The sequence below is a fragment of the Selaginella moellendorffii genome, unplaced genomic scaffold (assembly GCF_000143415.4).
Source record: "Selaginella moellendorffii unplaced genomic scaffold, v1.0 SELMOscaffold_171, whole genome shotgun sequence".
NCBI lineage: Eukaryota > Viridiplantae > Streptophyta > Lycopodiopsida > Selaginellales > Selaginellaceae > Selaginella > Selaginella moellendorffii.
In genome coordinates, this window is record NW_003314431.1 from 148,798 (window position 1) to 169,499 (window position 20,702).

Below are 20,702 nucleotides of genomic sequence, written 5' to 3' on the forward strand. Positions count from 1 at the left end.
AAGGAACATCGACAAAGATGCGGGTGATGTGACCAGTCAACAGTAGCTACCCCATGACTACAGATTTCACCGTACACACGAAGTGCTAAAGCCAGTCTGCTTATATTAGCCCAAACTCGAAGATTAATAGATGGACAATATCAAAGTTAGAGACAATAATATCTTAGAGACTTAATTATCAGTCAATATATCTTGATTAGAACACCAAAAGTATTCCAAATAAGTTATCATCTGATAAACCAGTATTATAGTGTAGGAACCACCAAGATCACAACAGTGGGAAATATAGGATTCACTATCCAACAAAATTCAATAGCTAGTGTATCATCAAGGACACTCAATGACAAAACACAACTATCAAAGATTGCAGATAGCATGCGAAACAACTCACAAAAGACAACTAAAAGAACATAAAGTATCATCGACTAGCAAGCACAATGGTCGTAAATGTATCACCTGAAGGAAATAACATCCTAATCTATCAAAACTAACTTGAGCAATAATCAACATAACAGAATGAATGCGATAATGCGGCAGCGAATGCGAATATCATATGAATGCGATGGTCAACAAACACTCATTCATACTAATGATTGCATTAGCCAATCTAAATAAATCTTGGTCAACAATACCAAGGAACCAGAGTTGCTTAAGCAAGTGTCAGCAACATCCTATCAATATCTCAAACCCAAGAAACTAATCCAGAGCAAACCACAAAAAACATATGGTATTGCGAAAAGCCATAAGCTATCAAATAGCATAATTAACCATTATGAAAGATCATCAATCATCCCATCAAAAGAGATATACATAATCATTGTCAATGAAAGAATCTACCATCCCGTAAAATGACAAATCATTCTATATCAACAATAATCAAGCAAACATCTTTAACAAGGATAATCAACTATCCTAGATGATAATCAATCATCATCAATGATTGCCAGATGCAAATACTAACTTCAACATCGAAACTAATAAGCCAAAATGCTTTCCCCAACAACTTTTAACAAATAAAACAATAAGCATGAAAACCCAAGGAACCAAAAACTTGAAGAAGCTTATAGCCAACTTTTGCCTAATAATGATCACAAGTCTTGCATGAACTAACTTCAATGCTAAAGAAGAAATCATGGTGTAATTCACAACATCCTTCTTAACACTTCTATAAGCCAAACTTCATAATACCAAAGCTAATAAAGAATATATCTGCATCAATCCAAAAGCCAAGTGTAATGGAGCTATGCTCAACTAGTGATCACTAAAAAATCTTCCATGAATCCATCTATAGCAAGATGTAAATCACATCATAACAAACACAAGAAGAATCATCAATGATCAACATATTCAAACTCAAATTCAATAAGGATTTAAATAATCCAATATCGATCACTAACTCATCCTCTCGTACAGTTAGTGTTGTCCATGACTAAATCACTTTTTAAGGAAAAGCTCAAAGCTCAACCCCTACTAAATAATCTCGTCTAAAACACAACTAACTCAAACTTGCCACTTAGTTTGTCTGAATGTCAATATACTTGCTAACTAGCAAATGCATGAATACCAACAACACAAAGCTAAAACCAAATCATTCACATGATCTTCATTAAAACTAATGAAACTCAATATCAATCCTAAGGAGAGATATCTTATTTCACTTGCATCTCAATATCAACAATGTCAATAACAGGGCATCACTTCAATGCCATCAACACTATAATAAAAATAAAAGAAAGCAAGAGTGAATCACCACCCAAAGCTCTTTAGCAACCAAGGTAACCAAAGTTAAAAATACTATACTCAGTATCTGAGACTAATCCTTCAATAATACTCAATTTCAGATAACACATCATCATGGAGTGATTCACCACATCCAAAACTCCATGAAATCCAATACTACGGACTAAGCGTAAACAAATAATATTGATAAAGGTAGAGTCAACATATCAACATGGAAAACCCATGAAAATCTAATGACACAATCTTTCACAACACCATCCGGTAAAGCAAGTCTATCATTGCTAAATCTTCATTGAGCGAAGCAGGTGTCAATAGTTATCAACAAAATCTACAAGCAATCACTAGTTGCAAAGCAACCAACAATCATTTTTCAACTTGCATTTCACAAGACCCAAACACTAAATTCATGTCATCAAGTTATGTACTTATCTAACATGAACAAAATACCCTAGGTACGAGATAAAGGTTCATGGACAAGCATAAACTAAATGACAACTCGAATCCAACTCAACTGTAATAAACTCACTAACACGTCTGCTCTAAGCATGCCTTGAAGAAGCTAGTTATGCATGATAACACTCAGTAAAAACTAAAGTGATGACCATGAGATGGACTCATATCAGTACACAACCTCCTTATAGATAAAGTTATAGTACAAGTACTAACATCTCAATCTCAAACAACTAAGTTGGAAATTACAATCCTCAACCAAGGCATAGAGCCACCTAGAATAAGTCAACATTAGTGAGAGCTCACTACTCTTATAGAATATAATAAAATGCAAGGTGCACCTTGCTATCGAGCATAACACTATAGAATAAGGGTCACCTTTCTTAGAAAAGCGCAATGGCCACTTTTCTACACCAACTTTAGATTCTATCCAACTTAATTGCCTTAGCCTCAAAAGTTTGCATCTCTTTCAGGCTGCATCATACAAATTATATACTAAGGTTTAGAGTAACCAAAGTCAACTCCAACCCTTTCACTAGTTTGTATTGGCTTACAAAAATGAAATGGTTTTTGAGCAAAGTGACCAATAAATCAGCTATTGGAAAAGTTTAAGAGAATTTGTGGAAAATTTATAAAAAAATTTCATCCTAGAGAAAGAATGACTCTCAGTCTAGGAATACAAACTTCCAAAACTCAACCAACTTCCTCCTACCTACAACTTCACATAGGTTCACCTCAACACCAACCCATAGCATGTCTAAGCATCGAACATTTTTGCCCATACTTCCGACATCCAACACTGATATTTGTAAAAGGCAAAATGAACATCCCAGGCTTGATCATGAAGACCACATCTTCGGATATCCATATTGCACTAACACTCTTCTTCAATCACCTTCAAGATCCTATGTGAAGCTAAAACACTCACAAAAAAAATGACATGAAAAATCAAGGTCTAAGGAAAATTCCTCATCACTTGAAATAACAATGCCACTTTCACTAACACAAGTGGTAGTGATGTCAATGCCTCAACCTCACACCTTCTCTATCCAACAATCTACTTTAAGTGTTAACAGATAAACCAACAAGCCATAGCAAGTGAATGTTATAACCCTTTCTAACACATTATGGACAAACTGTAAGCAACCAAAGAAAACGACTCGAAAGACGATCCATGGGGTTCAAATATAGAAGGAAATGGCCCATGAACAAGAGTGCACCCCCTTTTTCAATCGGTTAAGGGTTTTGGGATATTTGGGGTTAAGTGTCTTTGGGTTTGAATAGTACTTGGCTGGGTAACCTCCCGGAAAGTCCAAACTCAGGAGCTTATACAAACTCAAGGAACTAAGGAACCAACTTAAGCTTAACATAATGGATCACCATTAAGAATCTAATCAAAACTACTACAATGTTACTATATGTAAGTAGATTAGCTTCACCGTCAACCACTTTAGGGTTGATCATTATTTAACCAAGCAACTTTGTAAACACATTACTCATTATTACATGGATATGGTATAAGTATCACAATGACTTAATCATTAATTGAGCAACACCATAGGAAATAGTCCAGGAGGATTCAACACTCTGTCTGGAAGCAACAGTGGTGGTCCAGGCAATAGTCCAGGAGGCTTCAACAATCCAGGAAGCAATAGTGGTGGTCCAGGAAGTAGTCCAGGAGGATTTAACAATCCAAGCCAGGGAGGTTTTAGCAATCCTTCCTCAGGTGCTGGAGGTGGAGGTTTTAATCTGGGGAGCGGATATAATACTGGGAACAACAATGGATACAACCCAGGTGGAGGAAGCAATCCTGGAGGCTACAATCCAGCACAGCAGCAGCCGCAGCAGCAACAACAACAACAGGGCCCTCCTGGAAATCCATAAGTCACATTTGTTCATTGCTTTGCTTCTATCTCAACCGTGTTCTTGTGATCTATACAGATGGTGATAACTCAGCTAAGACAAATCATGTGTAAGTCCTGTCTATCAGTCTCACGTCATAAACTTGTCGTCAAAAACTTGTCAACTTGGTTCTTGCAGCTGATGTGATGCTCGAGAAGATCAAAGAATCCAGCGTTCTCCTTGCCAATTCGTCGATGATTGCGATTTGAAGCGAAGAGATCAAGCTATAGTAGAGGTGTATGGTTTTTAGTAGTTTTACTTCAAAGACCATGTAGCGATAACTTTTGTTCTCTTATAACCTCGATCAATCCATTCTATTTACAACCAAGATCATTCAAAGTTTTCTAGTGAATCCTATCCCCCACTCGTAGTTTTCTTCTCACAAACTGGAGATTCTAAACTCTCCAAAACCTCGCGAGTTTGCTGCGCAATACAAAGCTGCTCGTTGGTCGGTATCACCAAAACCTTGATCCTCGAACCATCCTTGTGGATCTCTCTCAAGCTTTTACCATTTTTCTCCTCGTCAACCTGGATTCCAAAAGCCTCCAGCCTCTCGCAAACCATGGACCGCATTTTAGCGGACCTCTCGCCAACGCCACCGCTAAACACCAGCGCGTCAACTTTCCCCTCGAGATCAACAATGTACGCTCCCAGATACTTCCTTATACGGCAAATCCCATAGATCCCACTCTCCTTGTTGAGCAAAGCATTGATCTCGGCCAAGCCCATGGATTTGTGCACTGCGAGAAGGGCCAGATCGCCGGATCAACGTCGCCACTCCAAGTAGCCATTACTAAACCTTCGAGTGGAGTCATTCCCATGCTTGTGTCGATCGATTGCCCGTGACACACGCTCGCTCCAGCGCCGAGATGGAAGGCGATGAGATTAAGTTCCAGCGCTGGCCTTCCAAGGGCGCGGGAGGCCTCGCCAAGAAGAAACTGGTAGCTCGTCCCGTGGAAGCCATAACGCCGTACGCCCAGCTCTTCGTACAGCTTCCAGGGGATTCCGTACGTGTACGACGGCCGGGGGATGGTGGAGTGTCAAAGACGGCTACGTGGGGGCAGTGGAAGAGCTCCTCAGCAACTCGAATTCCCTGGAAAGTTTTTGTGATCTTTTTAAGAGAAAGGTTGGAGAAAAAATGGGACAAAAAAATGGATTTTTCCTTTTGGAAAAAAGATTGTTACCTCCAAGTTTGCTGGATTGTGAAGTGGAGCGGAACAGCCCTCTCGATTGCTTTCTTCACCTCTTGAGTTATATGCGTTGATTTGCTAAATTGCTCGCCGCCGTGAACGACTCGGTGCCCAACAGCGCAAACGTTTTGTGGCTGCTGAAGCAAGTCCATCACTTTCTTGAGACCAGCTTCGTGGTCTCCAATACATTTTCCCTGGAAGAAAACCAAAAAACTATTAGCAATCCAGCTATCCATGTACAAAGGCTTTAAGATTGCTGGAACACAAATACCATGATTTTTAGATCTTGGGCAGTGGAGATGCTCTTGTGGGAGATGGAGCTCTTGGAAGTTCCAATGCCTTCCACACTGCCCTGGAAAATGCAAGAAGCCACTCTTCCCAGATGATACAGGGCATACCTGACCCTCTAGAGGAACTCTTTCTTCACAAAAAACTTTACTCACTTGATCGATGAGCTGCCAGAGTTTATCACGAGCACGGACCTCGCCATTTGCGTGATTAGGGCGGCCCATCAAGTACATTCGCTTCATACACTCTCAGTCTGAGTGCTGACCATGGTTTGTAATGGATGTCTGATTAGGTAGCTCTCAACGAGCACCTTTCTACAGATTCATGTCCATATCTTGTGCTCTCTCTTTCTTACGCTATGGCACCTGCAATAGAATATTATAGGATCTTAAATATTCTTGATATCTTAAGTCACTACTCCTCAAAGTGTTATAAAGACATCTAGTAGCAAAACCAAGAGAAAAAAAGTTTCCTTTCTTTTGCTTGAAGTTCCAAAGATCTTAAGCATGTAAGCTGCTCACTGCAGTGACAAAATAAGTGAAGAAATAAAGATGAAGAAGAGGAAGAAAAAGTGAAAGAGAACTTTGGGGAGAAGGAAAAGGAGGGATTTTATGGGATTTGCATTGATCCTTATGATTTGCATGCTATCCAAAACTGGGATGTATTGTAATGATAACATACCCAATTTTGGATCTTTTGAAACTCATGTCAGGAGTGGTACTATAGTAATTATGTCAAAGTGAATATGCAGCCTTGCTTGCATTCACCTCAATATGGCTATTGTGGTACCATAACAAAATGTATGTAATTAAAGAAAATAATTTGAAAGATACAGGGAAAGGGTTTATGAATAAAAGTGCACCTCCTTTTTTAATTAGTTAAGGGTCTTGAGATACTTGGGGTTAAATATCTTTGAATTTGAATAGTATTAAGTTGGGTGACTTCTCAGGAAGTTCAAATTCAAAAGTTTACATTTGGTATTAAAACAATTTCAAGTTTAACTTTAGTTCTTGGTTAGAAGAATTATACCATATGTTGAAATTGATATCTGGCAAGTCTAATTTGCCTCCAGTTAGGCTCAACTTAAGAAGTAGAGTGTCAAAAGAGTAGAGCTTTGAAGAAACTTGCAACTTTTAGCTTCCATTCACAAAGATGTGTAAGAAAATGTTTTAAATTATAAACAACCAAAGAGAATAACTTGAGAAAAAATTCATAAAAGTTTAAATATAAAGGGAAAGGGCCTATGAACAAGAGTGCACCTCTTTTTTTAATATGTTAAGGTCTTGAGATATTTAAGGTTAAACATTTTTGGGTTTAAATAATATTGAGTTGGATGACTTCCTATGAAGTTTAATTTCAAAAATTTACATTTGGTATCAAAATGGTATCAAGTTTAACTCTATTGGTCATTTTAGAAACTATTATTTAAAGACAAAAGTAAAGAGCACTTTTTTTTTTTTGAGACAAGTAGTATACTATATAACAATAGTATCTCGATTATGTTTTTCCTTTTGTTTGTTATGTGTATAAATTAATTAGATTTTAGCAAATTTGATTACTTAAGTATTGTGATGTTTAGTAGCTGAGGAACTGTGTTTTACTAATAATGTGAATGTTTTAATAAAATTTAATTAAGTTTTAGCTTTTTTATGAATTATTAAAAATCCCATTTAATTTATAATAAAAGTAAGTACATATTATTTATATTTTTTTAATAAAAAAACTCAATAAATTATAATTTACATACTTAAAACAACCTTCAAATGACCAATTATTTTATCCATAATTACCTTTTGTTACATATTTGCTAAACCCAAAAAAATTATAAATTGATATAACTCCTTATCTACAGTAAAACATGAAGTTTATATAATAGGATTTGGATGTTAAGGCCAAGGCAGTATTGGTCAGATATACGAAGTAAACTAAATTGGAAAGGAAAAATTTGTGGCTTACAGCCCTTTTGTCTTCAAAATGTCTACATGGGTAGATCTTTGGTGTAGATCTTCTCTCCTGAATGGACATGTTTGGGTCCAGTGACCTTGCAAATGCATGGGTACATTTTGACCATATGGAGCTTATGTGTATGATCCAAGGTAATTTTTATTCTTATTATATTGAAATTGTTGTAATATTTGTGTTTTCACAGGCTACATTGTAACTTGACAATTGTGACAATAGAGTTTAAAGTAAAAAACCAGATAGCCCAGGAAATAATTTGGAAGTCCCTCTCTGATATTATCCTAAAGCAGATTGGTAAGCCTATAGACTTTCATGGTTTCATGGCAGATAGGGCTAGTGCAAACTGAAATAGTGTCAAAGTAGGTTTTGGGAATGGTCCATCATTGGAAAGTCTTGAAAGGACTTATGAGTTCTATTTGGCTCAAAGCCTAAAAGAGCATTGCCATCTTATCAAGCTAGAGTTTCAATCAGTGTTTAAGGAGTTGTACAAACAATGGCAGGTTGCACCTTCTAAAGAAGAGTATGAGGTAAAAGCAAATAAGATCCAAATGTGGTGGCCAATATCTATTGGTGATATAAAGATTGTTCACTCAAAGTGTCATTTTTCCTTTGTTGATGAAGATGTTGGCATGGACCTTGGAGTAAAAAGCTCTCACAAGCTTGATGTTGAGTATCATTTTACACCAAGACACTACTTTTAGACCGAGTTGCCTCAAGTGGTTAATGAAGAGAGTGTATCACAACATGTTAAAATCATTTACCATAGTGTAAAGTTGAAACAATGGGCAATCTGATACATGCCAGCAAAATCGAATGTAAAGTGTGCGGGGATGCTTTTGAAGGGCAAATGTTAGGCTTGGATTCTGATGATAAATCTGCTTCTGTTCTAGCCCCATGTTTCTATGAGGAACAAAAACAAGCATAATTTTCGAGATGGTGCTGGCTATATTGTTACAACACCAATGCCAACCATATGAAGTGGCTGGAAGATACTATAATGACTAAACCTGATGTAGTACTTAAAGAATGGCGAGTTGTTAATGGGGTCGCTATCGCTAATGTGACTTCAGGTATTGAAAGTTACTTGTCAGCTAATCCTTTTGGATATTCTCTCCTTATTGCCACGATGGCAGGAGGTTAGTATTGCTGGATCCTTTATTAGTCTTTGCCTAAGCTAGTTAAGAAATTGGTCCTTGCGTGTGCATTTGACCAGATGAACATAAGGACGAAATTCCTAAGTGCTATTAGTCAAGTATACTTGATTTGGTTAAAGAAACTCATTTATTGACTTGCACTTGCTAAGTGTTAGAAACCCCCACGATATTGAGATTGGTCCCTCAATATTCGCAAGATGATAGTTTACCATGTCTGCCAAACACACTAGCTATCATGCCTTTTGTGTTAGTCTCATTTTGGTCCCAAATGCTATTTATGGAAAGTGTTTAGATTTGTTTATTTGGCACATCTATAGAATGTAAAAATTGTTTTGAATACAATGGTGTTCGTCCCATGTCCAAATTTGCAATCTAGGAACATTCCATATTTAGTAAGTTTTGAGCTATAAAAATCCATAGTGAAATATAATTGAAATTTAAATAGAGCAATAACAAGAATATCAACAACGTACAAAATAAATTTAAATTCTATAGCAAATTAAACATGTGTAAGTGTGACAGTATTAATATTATTGTCATCTATTATAATATCTGATGCATATATACACATAGATCCAAGGAAGGATTTTCAGTACGTGAAGTTTGATACCTAATAATGATATCAATAATGACATTTTGTTATAGTGTGTCAATCCAAAAGATCCAATCTAACTGTCAGCACGTGTGATGTGTTAAGTTGTCAAATTTTAAGTGGTAGATAATAATAAATTTTGTCAAATCTTATTCTTCAATAACATATTTGATTTATGGTACAACTCAAGTTTTATCCATAATTGTGAACACTACTCAATGACATTTAAAGCATGTACCTATTGTCTAAGATCTAATACAACACAAAATAAATTTCTGGATGAGGATTCATCCATTTTTAGATGGATATAGTACAACATATTTTAACGTGCCTTATTTATACTCTTTAAATCTCTTGTAACAATTCCAAAATATGTATAAAATATTGATGAGAATGCATCCTTTCTAGATAATTTGTAAAAAATAATATCATATCTCTAATAACAAAAACGTTGATAGGTGCTAGTTATATCATCATTAAAATATACAAAATAAAGAACCATAATTCACATATAATAATAATGATAAGATAAAATAAGATCAAAGATATTGTGATGGTTGAGATTTAGGTTATTTGGAATGAATGGCCAGGATGAGAGATTGGTTAGGGTTAGGGCAGCCATCAGGATTAGGGTTAGGGTAGCTGCCAGTGCATGAGAGATCAAGGGATTGTGCACGAAAGAAATCAAGGAATTGAGCATGCAAGAGATCAAGGGATTGAGTGTGGAGTGTGCAAATGCAAGAGATTGAGAGTGCAAGTGGGAGAGATTGAGTGTGGGAGAGTGCAGGAGATGGAGCACACTAGTGTGGACACGATGTAAGGAATCGACTCCCCAAGGTGTCGTAAAAGGATCTCGAAAGCACATCTGAAATGATAAAGAGTTCATCGGATGGGACTGAGTCTGAAATCAAGTCCAAGACCGACTTTGAGACCGAGTTCGAGACAGAGTCCGGGATCGAGTCCGAGGCCGACTCCGAGACCGAGTTCAAGACCAAGTCCGAAACCACGTTCGAGACCGAGTCTAAAACCAAGTTCGAGACCGAGTCCGAAATTGAGTTTGAGACCGAGTCCGAGATCCAAAATCGGGTTTGAGACCGAGTCCGAGGTTGAGTCCAAGATAGAGTTTGAGATCGGGTCTGAGACCGAGTCCGAGGTCGAGTCCAAGATCGAGTCCGAGATTGAGTCTGAGACCGAGTCCGAATACTTATATAGGTAGAGTGGACAAAGCCCAAAGTGTGTGTCTCTTTTGTATGAGGACTCCAGTGAGGAAATTTCCAAACAGGAGTTCGGTGGTAAGGTTCAGTTGTCCAAGGCTCGATTGGACGTTTTAGAAGGACAACTGGCACAAACTAATGCGCTGCTGGAGACTCTCATATGTAAGCTAAAGCGTGACGAATAGTGGAAGAAAAAGTGAAGGACTGCAGATGTTGGTAGCGCAATGCAAAAGGTGTGGACACTTCGGCATGGACTAAGGCGGAACCAAACAAGGTTAAACAGACCGAAGTGGAATCAGTCTTTCAAGTAGTTCCTAAGTACAAACCAAAGCCCCCACCGGTCTTCAAGGGAGTGAATGACTATAAGGTGGTAGAGGATTGGTTTTACAATATAGAGGACTACTTCCAAGCATTGCGGTTACTGAGCTCAGAAAAGGTCCCATGTGCAAAACCATACTTGGAAAATAATGCCAAGTCTTGGTGGAGAACGACAAAAGCCAACAAACAAGAAGGACCAGTGGCCACTTGGGAAATGATAAAGGTGAGGATTCGTGTGACCTATATTCTTTTGAATGCTACTTTGCACCTAAGGGATGAGCAGACCGGAACCATTCAAGAGTATATGAATGGGTTTATGGCAAAGAGGATACTTGTCATGGATATGGGTGACATGGATGCATTCCATGCCTTCATATCAGACTTGCAAACCTCGGCTCGCGGCAAGGTGATGTGTTGGCACCCAACCAACTACAAGGAAGCATTAGATGCAGCTATCAAGGTGCATTTCAATGATAACCTATGAAAGGGGAACACGTCAAGGTCGGGGTCTACGTTTATCAAAAGGGCCAAACCAAGGGGGACATATGGCAAAGGGAAATTCAAGAAGAGTTTCTTTAAGAATGAGTCCTCGGGGTTTAAGAAAGGCAAATCCGGTGGCCAGTGAGCAAGTACGTGAGGGAGTCAAGTGAAAAGAGACAGACCCATGGATAAAAAGGTCAAATTTGCTAGTAGTGTGGGAAGCAACATATGCTTCAACTTTGGTGAAGCAAGAAACTTTTCAAGGGAATGTCTCTACTTGAAGAATGCCAAAGCAAATATAACCATTAAATTAAGTGAAATCCAAACTGAGGTATGTGATCTAGTCCCTAACTCAAAGTTACTCATTACAAAAACAACTTTGGTAAAGAGTCATTTGCGACATCTACTAACCCTTTGAGGGAAGCTCGGAAATAGCTTTGTTAAGATCCTTATTAACATGGGTGTTTCGGATAATTTTGTGGCTATAGACATAGTTCAGCAAGCCGGACTAACAGTGCAATGGCTGGGTGAACCAAGGACAATAGAGTTTGTTCAAGGTAGCTAAAGCACCGATGAGGTATTTCGACAAGCAAGAGTCAAAGTAGGGATATGGAAAGTAGATATGGATTTTACTGTGTTGGACATGGTGGGATTTGACGTAATCTTCAAGATGGATTAATTCAATCAATTCATGGTAGCCCTGTATGGACAAGGTAGGAACCTTGTGGTACTGGTGAATGCCTGAGGAGAATGATCTAAGGTGGAGGCCCAAGATCTAAAGGTAGGGCAATGTAAGGCCAAAGACTCCTGCTTGAACTTGGTATCCACGAAAGGACAACTCACTAAAGGAACCAAGGTAGCATTTTTGTGCTTACTCTTGGTGAAGAGTGACAAAAAGATGGGAACAAAAAAAGTGTGATTAGTAATCTAATGGGTGTTAGACAAATTCCAAGATAATATGCTGGAGGAGCTACTGACGGGGTTACCCCTCGAATGACCGATAGAACATAAGATCGAGCTAGTCGAGGGTGCTAAGGCGGTGGTTTGTCCCCTCTATCAGTTGAACGAAAAGGAACTCAAGGAGCTCAAACACTAACTTAAGGAGTTGGTGGATAAAGGGTATGTTAGGTTGAGCAAGTCATTGTATGGTGCACCGGTGTTATTTTTGAAAAAGAAAGATGGATCTATGCACATATGCATAGATTACCGATTGCTCAACAAGTATATGAAGAAGAACAAGTACCCTTTACTAGGGATTGAGGACCTATTTGATAGGTTGGGAAAAAAAAAAAACTTCTCGAGGATCAACCTAAGTTCAGGATATTACTAGATTAGGGTAGTATAGGAAAATGTTGAGAAGACAACCTATCAGACAAGATATGGGATCTTTGAGTTTCTGGTGATGCCCTTTGGGCTGTGCAATGCACCGCAACGTTTTCGCTGTTAATGAACCACATTTTTGTACCCTATTTGGATCACTTCGTGGTCGTCTATATTGACGACATCCTGATCTATAGCGAGACGCTAGAGGAGAATGCCAAACACTTGGCAAAGGTGTTTGAGAAACTAAAGGATCACAAATTATATGCTAAAGAGAGCAAATGTGATTTTGCTCAACAAGAGGTAAAGTTTCTCAGGCATGTAGTAGGCAAGGACGGGCTCAATGTGGACCTTAAGAAGGTTCAAACAATTTAGGAATGGGAGCGACCATTGAATGTACAAGAGTTGAGGGCGTTTTTGGGGCTATGCAACTACTACCAAAAGTTTATCAAACATTATTTGAAAGTAACTTTGCTCTTAACAGACCAAACGGGAAAAGGGAAGATGGTATGGACAACAGAATGCGAGGTGGCATTTGTCCACCTCAAAGGGAAGTTGAGGAAGACTCCCATGTTGGTGTTACCAGACTTTCGTAAGGACTTCAAGGTAGAAACAAACGCTTCAAACTTTGCATTAGGTGCAGTTTTGAAGCAGATATAAACCTAGGAAGAGCAACATCGTGGCAGATGCTGTAAGTCAAAAAGCGAGCTTGAAGTTGGCAATATTTAGTGCGATAGCAATCATTTGGGATGATGTGCGGACAGCATATGAGAACGATAGTCTAGCACAAGAAGTGTTGCTGAGGAACCAAGAGGCATGAGAAGCTCACCAGAGAGGTGAACTACCAATGGAAGAGAAAACAGGTTATGTAGAATGCAATGGACTCATCTATTATAAACAACCGAGGGTGTATATTCCAGAAGGGGAACTAAGGAAGGTAGCCTTAAAAAAGTGTCATGATAGACCTCTTGCGGGACACGGTGAAGTGCCTAAAACGACAGGCTTACTCAAGAGGAAGTACCACTGGCTAGATATGGTTAAGGATGTCCAAGACTATGTAAAGACATGTCTAACATGTTAGCAAGTCAAAGTCATGACTAAGACTAGTGGTTGCTTGTTACAAAGCATCCCAATTCCAGATTGTCCGTGGAAATGTCTTACGATGGACTTCATCATGGAACTCCCCCCAAATGAGGGGTTTGATGCGATATTCATAGTGGTGGACTGATTGTTGAAGATGGCACATTTCATACCCACCACAACAGAAGTGGATGTGGAAGGTGTGGCAAAGCTGTTCTTCGAACAAATGGTTCGAGTCCAGGGAAGGCCAGAAGAGATTATCTCAGATCGAGATAAAATCTTCATCAATAGGTTCTGGAGAACTCTCCTAGAACAGTATCGCACCAAGTTGAAATTTAACACAACTTATCAACCACAAACAAGTATTGGGTATTAAGTCAAGTTCAATGGCACTAACACTTCTTGACACACGAATAATTGGAAAGGGTAAATAGGCAGCTAAAGGATTATTTGCGATGCTATATCTCTAGAGATCAGATTGATTGGGTAAGTCATTTGGGACTTGCAGAAATATGCTATAACAACTCACCACACTCAAGTATCAGGGTGAGTCCATGGGAAGTCATCAATGGGCGAGTTATTGAGGGTCCTATGAAACATGACATGGCTGAGTATCATGGAGAGTTACCTGCAATGAAGGCATTCACGACAGAAAGACTCAATATTTAGAATCTAGTGAGGGATTCTTTAGAACGGGCTCAATAAAGGCAAACTAAGTATGTGAACCAAAAGCACCAGGATGTAGAGTTCCAACCTAGGGAGAAGGTGTGGCTGAACACCAAGAACCTAAAACTACCAAGTGGGATTAGTTGAAATTTGACCCAAAGGTAAAAATGTATATATTCCTGGAAATGAACTAAGTTCCTTAAGTAGGTTTATAGGGCCTTACGAGATTGAGGCACGAATTGGTAAGGTGGCTTATTGCCTCCGACTTCCTTGAGAGATGAGGAAGATGCATTCTGTTTTCCATGTGAACTTACTCAAGCCGTACTTTGAAGATCCGCTTCGTAAGGACCAAGTAAGACTTTTACCTGAGGTTATCCAAGGGGAAGAGGAATATGAAGTCGAGGCCATGCGCACAAGAGTAAGCGACAAGGATGTGAGGTGAGGGAGTTCCATATGCAATAAAAAGGATTTCCACACTACGAAGCAACATGGGAATCGAAGGAGAACCTAACGAACACAGGGGATCTAGTGGATGAATTTCTACAAGGTAGAACTTTATATATTTATGCAAAGTTCAATTAAAGAATTTATTTTGAGAAATTGAGCAATGTTATATGTTGGGACCCGAAGATGTGCCGAAGGTAAACTAATTAGCATGGGTTAGCAAAGTTGATCAGGTGTAGAGAATTACACCCGACTCCCCATGGGGATGTTGAATCCGTAAATGTATTATATGGAGGTTGGGTTCGAGTCCCAACCCCATACTAAAGCGTGGTGAGGTGATGGGTGTAGGAACACCTATATTCCGTTGTCATGGGCTCTTGGTTGGGGAGGCTAACCTAGGCACACTGCTAAGTGGGGGGATGGCCCTAGAAACATGGTCAACAAGTCGTAGTATTAAAAAGAGATGTTTGATGTGGGCATCGAACTTCTTCTATGGGTGATGGAGTTGTAAGGAACCAACTCCCTGAGGTGTTGTAGGCTAATGGATCGTTGAAGACATGACCGAAGTGATAAAGAATTCATCAGATGGGACCGAGTCTGAGATCGAGTCCAAGACCGACTCTGAGACCGAGTTCAAGATAGAGTCCGGGATCGAGCCCAAGGTTGTAGCGTATGTGATCATGGGATGAGATTTGGATATACTGTCACCGTAGATCCTTGGAACTTTGGGGGATAAATGGGGATAAATGGGGATAAAATAGCCACTAAGGGCTCTCTCATCAAGCAATTGCCCCTTTTCCAGTTGGCTTAAGGGGAGAGAGATAGGGTGCATTACAGTTGGTATCGGAGCAAATGGCATGGGTTTGATTCCCATTAATTAGTGGCTACTTAAAAAAGTATAATATACCCTTGAGCAAAGTATATTCCTACCCCTAAAATTTGAAATCGTACGTATTGGGCATCCATGCGTACGTCCTTCCTCTTGTGTGGAGTATCCATAGATGAAGGTATCCACCGTGGGACTATGGTACAGGTGGCACTGCAGGGGGTTCCAAAAGTATATGAGGTATAGTGAGGTCTAGGAAACAGTCTTGAAGGAACTCTCTAGTGGTGCTTCCAAACTGACTTAAAGTTGAGATTGGGGCCAAGGGGCCTTGGGTGGGAGTGAGCATGAACTCAGGTGGTGCAGAAGGGACCACCCAAGGAAGTGCTCAAAAGTAGTTTCCACTCCTAGAAAGGAAACCGACTGCAATGCTCCTGACTCATGTGGAGTGGTGTCCCACTTGAGTACCTTGTGGCTCATTAGTCCTCGCCCTTCCTAGGGGCTTGGGCCTTCCCTTTAGGATGAAAGTGGGGGAGTAGGGGTACCCATACCGGGCCGTTAGGCCGCAGTGTTTCCCCCAGCATCCCGAAGCAAGTGTTGCACCCAAGGCTGGGGATTTAGAGGGTCCCATGATCAAGTCTTGTTGTATTAAGGGATGTTAGAAACCTAAAGGCTTGGGGTGCTTAGTTGCTTATGCTTGCCGGGAGTGTAGCCGAACCTTAAGTCTAGTCTAACCTGGGGAGGGGGATTTGGAGAGATTGGGAATTCGTGGATGGATGGCTAACACTCCGTTACTCATACAGTGAGTAAATGAAACCAAGTAAAACCAAGTAGGAGCTAGTACAATAGGTGGAAACCTTGACGAGGAAATTTAGCTAAGGCCAAGTCAGTGTTGGTTGGATAAATGGGGTAAGCTGGCAAATTGGAAAGAAAAAATTTATGGCTTACACATGAGTTGAGATTAAAAGTGAGAGAGTGAGAGAGTGCAAGAAATCAAACACAATCAAGAGACCGGGAAAGAAAGATGCCACCAAGGGTGAGTTTCAATTTGATTCCTTTCACTTCCATGTTTTTTCTTCTTGCTTCTGTCACTTTTTGTTGTCGGCCCAAGCTCGATCTTGGGCAATTTGGCTGCCCGAGGGGCTGATGTTATTTGAATAACCTCAGCCCCTCGGGCGGCCAAAGTGCCTGAGGTGGCCCACTTGAATTCGATCTTAGGCACTTTGGCTACTAAGGGGGTTGAGGTTATTTGAATAACCTCGGCCCCCTTGGTAGCCAAAGTGCCCAAGGTGGAGTTTAGGCCCATTTAATTTTTTTTTTCTTTCTTTGACAATTTAAATTTCTTATTATCTTTATTTAGTTTGGCTAACAAATTTTTTTCTCTTATAGAGAAAAAAAATTGTACCACATAAAAAAGTTGGAGCTAAGAAGACACGAGAAGTTCAATTTAACACTGACAACGACGACGATGACCACCACCACCACCACCACTTCTTTAACTTGTTTTGTCGTGTTTAAATGCAGGCTTGGGTAGTTTGCTATTCAAAAACAAAACCTTGTCCATAATATCGAGCAACTTTGATTTTTGGCAGACTTGAATGAGGATGACATTCGTCAACATTATGGTGATGATCTCGCAACACTTATTTGGCATTCACGTACTCAAAATGACGGTATAACTTTGTTCAACAATTAGTTTTATGCTCACTATGTGATGCAAGATATGTCTTTCCCTTTCATTTTATAAGGGCCTCTTTTTATTGTTTTGGTTTTTAGCCTTTGGTGAAGGTCAAGCAAGATGATTACGAACTTGCATATTTGGAAAAGAGTTAGGAAGAGCTCTCGGCTGAATTCATACAAATTGAGCACAAAATTTAGCATGCAAAGTTTTCAAAGTTGAAAAGACTAGTATACATTGTAGACAATTGTAAATTGAAGGAGTGGCTAGAGACTATAACCGAAATTTCTTCTCATGAATGTAAGTTTCTTATCACACTTCATTTTTCTCAATTATGCATATATTACTTTTGCAGTGAAAAAAACTCCAAATGACTTGATTTACAATATCGCAAAATCAAAGTTTCCATATAAGCAATAGATAGAGATTTTAGAGTTTCTCAATGTCTGCTTGATGAACAAAGAGAAAGGATTACTAAAACTATTTGAGAACATGATAAGGACTATCTACATCATGCAAACTATAAGTGAAGTTGAGAAGTTTTTGGCACCGCACATTGGTGATGATCCAAATGGCACATTCATGTCTTTTGACACTTACATTAACACATCATTAGAAGGGATTAAAGAGGGGTGGCTGCTAGAGAAGTTTACAATTATAACAACTTATGATTGCTAACATGGTTAGCTTTATTTCATGTAATATATGGGTTATAGATATAAGACATTTTTTAAATATATATTGTTTACAGGTATCTTCAATATAGAGGCATGCCATTTGAGGCACTAGCTTGCATTCGACTTGTTGCAAAGGGTGTAAGGGATGGAGGAATGTACCCATCAATATTTGTAAGAGTTCCAAAGGCATAGAAAATAAAATGCCCTTGGGAGTTGGAGCTCTTAGGGAAGGAGACCTCTACACTAGACCACAAGAAAGTTGTTAATGCTAACAACGATGGCAATGCAAGTGACGATGGAGACAAAGATAAGCTCCAAATCAAGTTCGCATTCCACTACCAGACAACTAGGATCAAGCTTCAGTTCAACCATCAAACAACTAAGATCCAGATCACGTTCCACCAATAAATAATGATGATTGAGTTGTTCACAGAATATCATATCAACCTAGAGGTAAGCAAAAATGAATTTTACAAACTAAAGGTGGTAATACATGTTTTTTGTAGCAATGACTATTGATAGTAATTTCATTCTAGCTCGACGAGATGCTCATGACGAAGAGTTGGAGGAACTCTCATCAACAATATGTCATATGACGGTAAATATTATTCATTATTTTTTTCATTCACTTAGCTCTTCTATAGGTTTGTCCTATTTCCCTAATAACACAACAAGGTATTGTGGGTGTTTCCATTAGCTCCTACAATAGATTGTTGACATCTTTCACAAAAGACAACATCAACATGGATATATAGTGCTAGTTCAACTATTGGTGTTGAAAGATACAAAGGCTCTTGCTCCCAGTTGCAGACTTCATTCTCTTCGACTTTCCAGATGGTCTTTTAAATATTGATGGGAAAGTTGAGGATTGGAACTTTCTCATATTTGACCACATACACAATGCATTCCTCTTGTCCGAAGCACTTATGCTTGAAGTTGGCCATGTCATCTTCATCCTACTGAATGACCCCAACTGAATGTATGAACTTATGATATGTGTAGTAGAAGTCATTTCAAGTCATTCTCTTCTGAGTGTATCATGGATCTTATTGACGTCAATATGAAGGGCATCCAAGGGAAGCCTAAAAAGGTGAGTATGTATTTTATATTTTTATCTAATTTCTAAACTTTTTTATTTTCCAAGTTATAATGAGGACCTATCATGCCTTCTGCAGAAACACACATGATGGGTTTTGTGATAGTAAAATGCAGCACGTGTTTTGCCTAGGTATGATAGTTCCACTAACATCATACCCAACCTTGTGAATGAGTAGATCCGCAACACATTTCCAAGGTATCAATTTCAAACTTCATCAGCGATACAAGTCTTATTTGAGCTTTATTGCCCACTAGATGGTGTTGTGATTGATTACACAGCTAGTGATTCTATGGTGGAGGTAGCATGTGACTCTGGTAGGTTGGTGTTTGCTATTGAAGAACATCATTTCTTCAAACGCCGGCTCAGAGGATTTCATGAGTTACCTCTAACCTCAAGGAGATAAATTATATTTATTAATATTTCAAGATATGTTTAATTCCATTTTATAGATCACAATCACCTAGAGTTTCTAGAATTGGAGGCTTTGGAAGTCTCCCCAGCTATAAAGAAGCCATGGCTCAACATATTGAAGGTGAATCTTCCCCATAATACTAATATAGGAGGAAACATAAAAGAAATCAATATGTTGATGATGAGGCAGAAGAAAGTTAATTGCATCCTTACATAAAATGAAAAGCTTATTATATGTCAGATATCAGTGAAAGTGTCAAATGTCAGTGTCATTGTCAGATATCATAATTGTAAATCATCATTCTCACCTATCACCATCACTTTGTAGCACTTGTGTGTTGCCATCTCCTCCTTCAACATCTTGTAAACAATTTTATGTGATATAATAGCACCTTCGAGAATAAAGTATATTACCTACAACTAATATCATTTTATTATATTTTTTCTTTTAAAAGTGACAACACTATAGTATAGTAAAGTAATTCTATATCTTACATTCCATTGTAGAATGGCCTAAAAACCCCATATTTTACTCTAGCCAATGCAGTGTTTTCTAAGGGGATGTTATTCCTCACTATGAAGTGATAGTGGGTATATGTCTATAACTCGTTCTTGAATCTATTGTACATCCACACATGCATATTTTCTAGACCCACTGTTGGGCAATTGCTATAGTGCTCAAGAAAAGTTTGTGAACCCATAGATCTATTCATCTTGTCCAAGAAAAAGTAGCATATTAGACACTGAATGTAATAGCATTTTGTCCTTTCGGGGATGGTCCAAAGTTGAGTTGAGCTCATGAGTTGAGCTCAATTCAACACAAGTCAACTCAAGTCAACATAGTCAATAAGAAATATTACAAAGGAGATCTAAATTGAACAAATGAAGGTTCTAGCAAACTTTAAAATATTAAAATATGTAAATATCTAAGTTAAAAGTTTCTATAAGATTGAATTGTTTAAAAAAGACAAAGTTCATGAGAACCTATCTTTTATAAAACTATATTATTTTATTATGACAACTGTTACAGCTGTTATATTTGATTTGACTACTTAATATTTTGAATACTTTACAGCTATAGATACTATTCCTTCATTCAAAAGATTTTTTAGGGTTCTTGAGAAGATGGGAAGCAAAGAAAATACAAGATCTGTGAGTAAGAGTTGTAGTGCAAAGGAATGTGAGAATGTTAATTTTGTTTCACTACCACAATC

At 38.6% G+C, this 20,702-nt stretch overlaps 1 long non-coding RNA gene and 1 pseudogene across 1 annotated transcript; one reads left to right on the plus strand and one right to left on the minus strand.

The window, feature by feature from the left end:
• Positions 1-4,126: 4,126 nt before the first annotated feature.
• LOC112343628 lies at positions 4,127-4,420 on the plus strand. The gene is made up of 2 exons (XR_002991338.1): positions 4,127-4,162; positions 4,231-4,420. It is a non-coding gene; the product is annotated as an uncharacterized LOC112343628 (long non-coding RNA).
• LOC9638716 lies at positions 4,375-5,772 on the minus strand (annotated as a pseudogene).
• Positions 5,773-20,702: the final 14,930 nt, after the last annotated feature.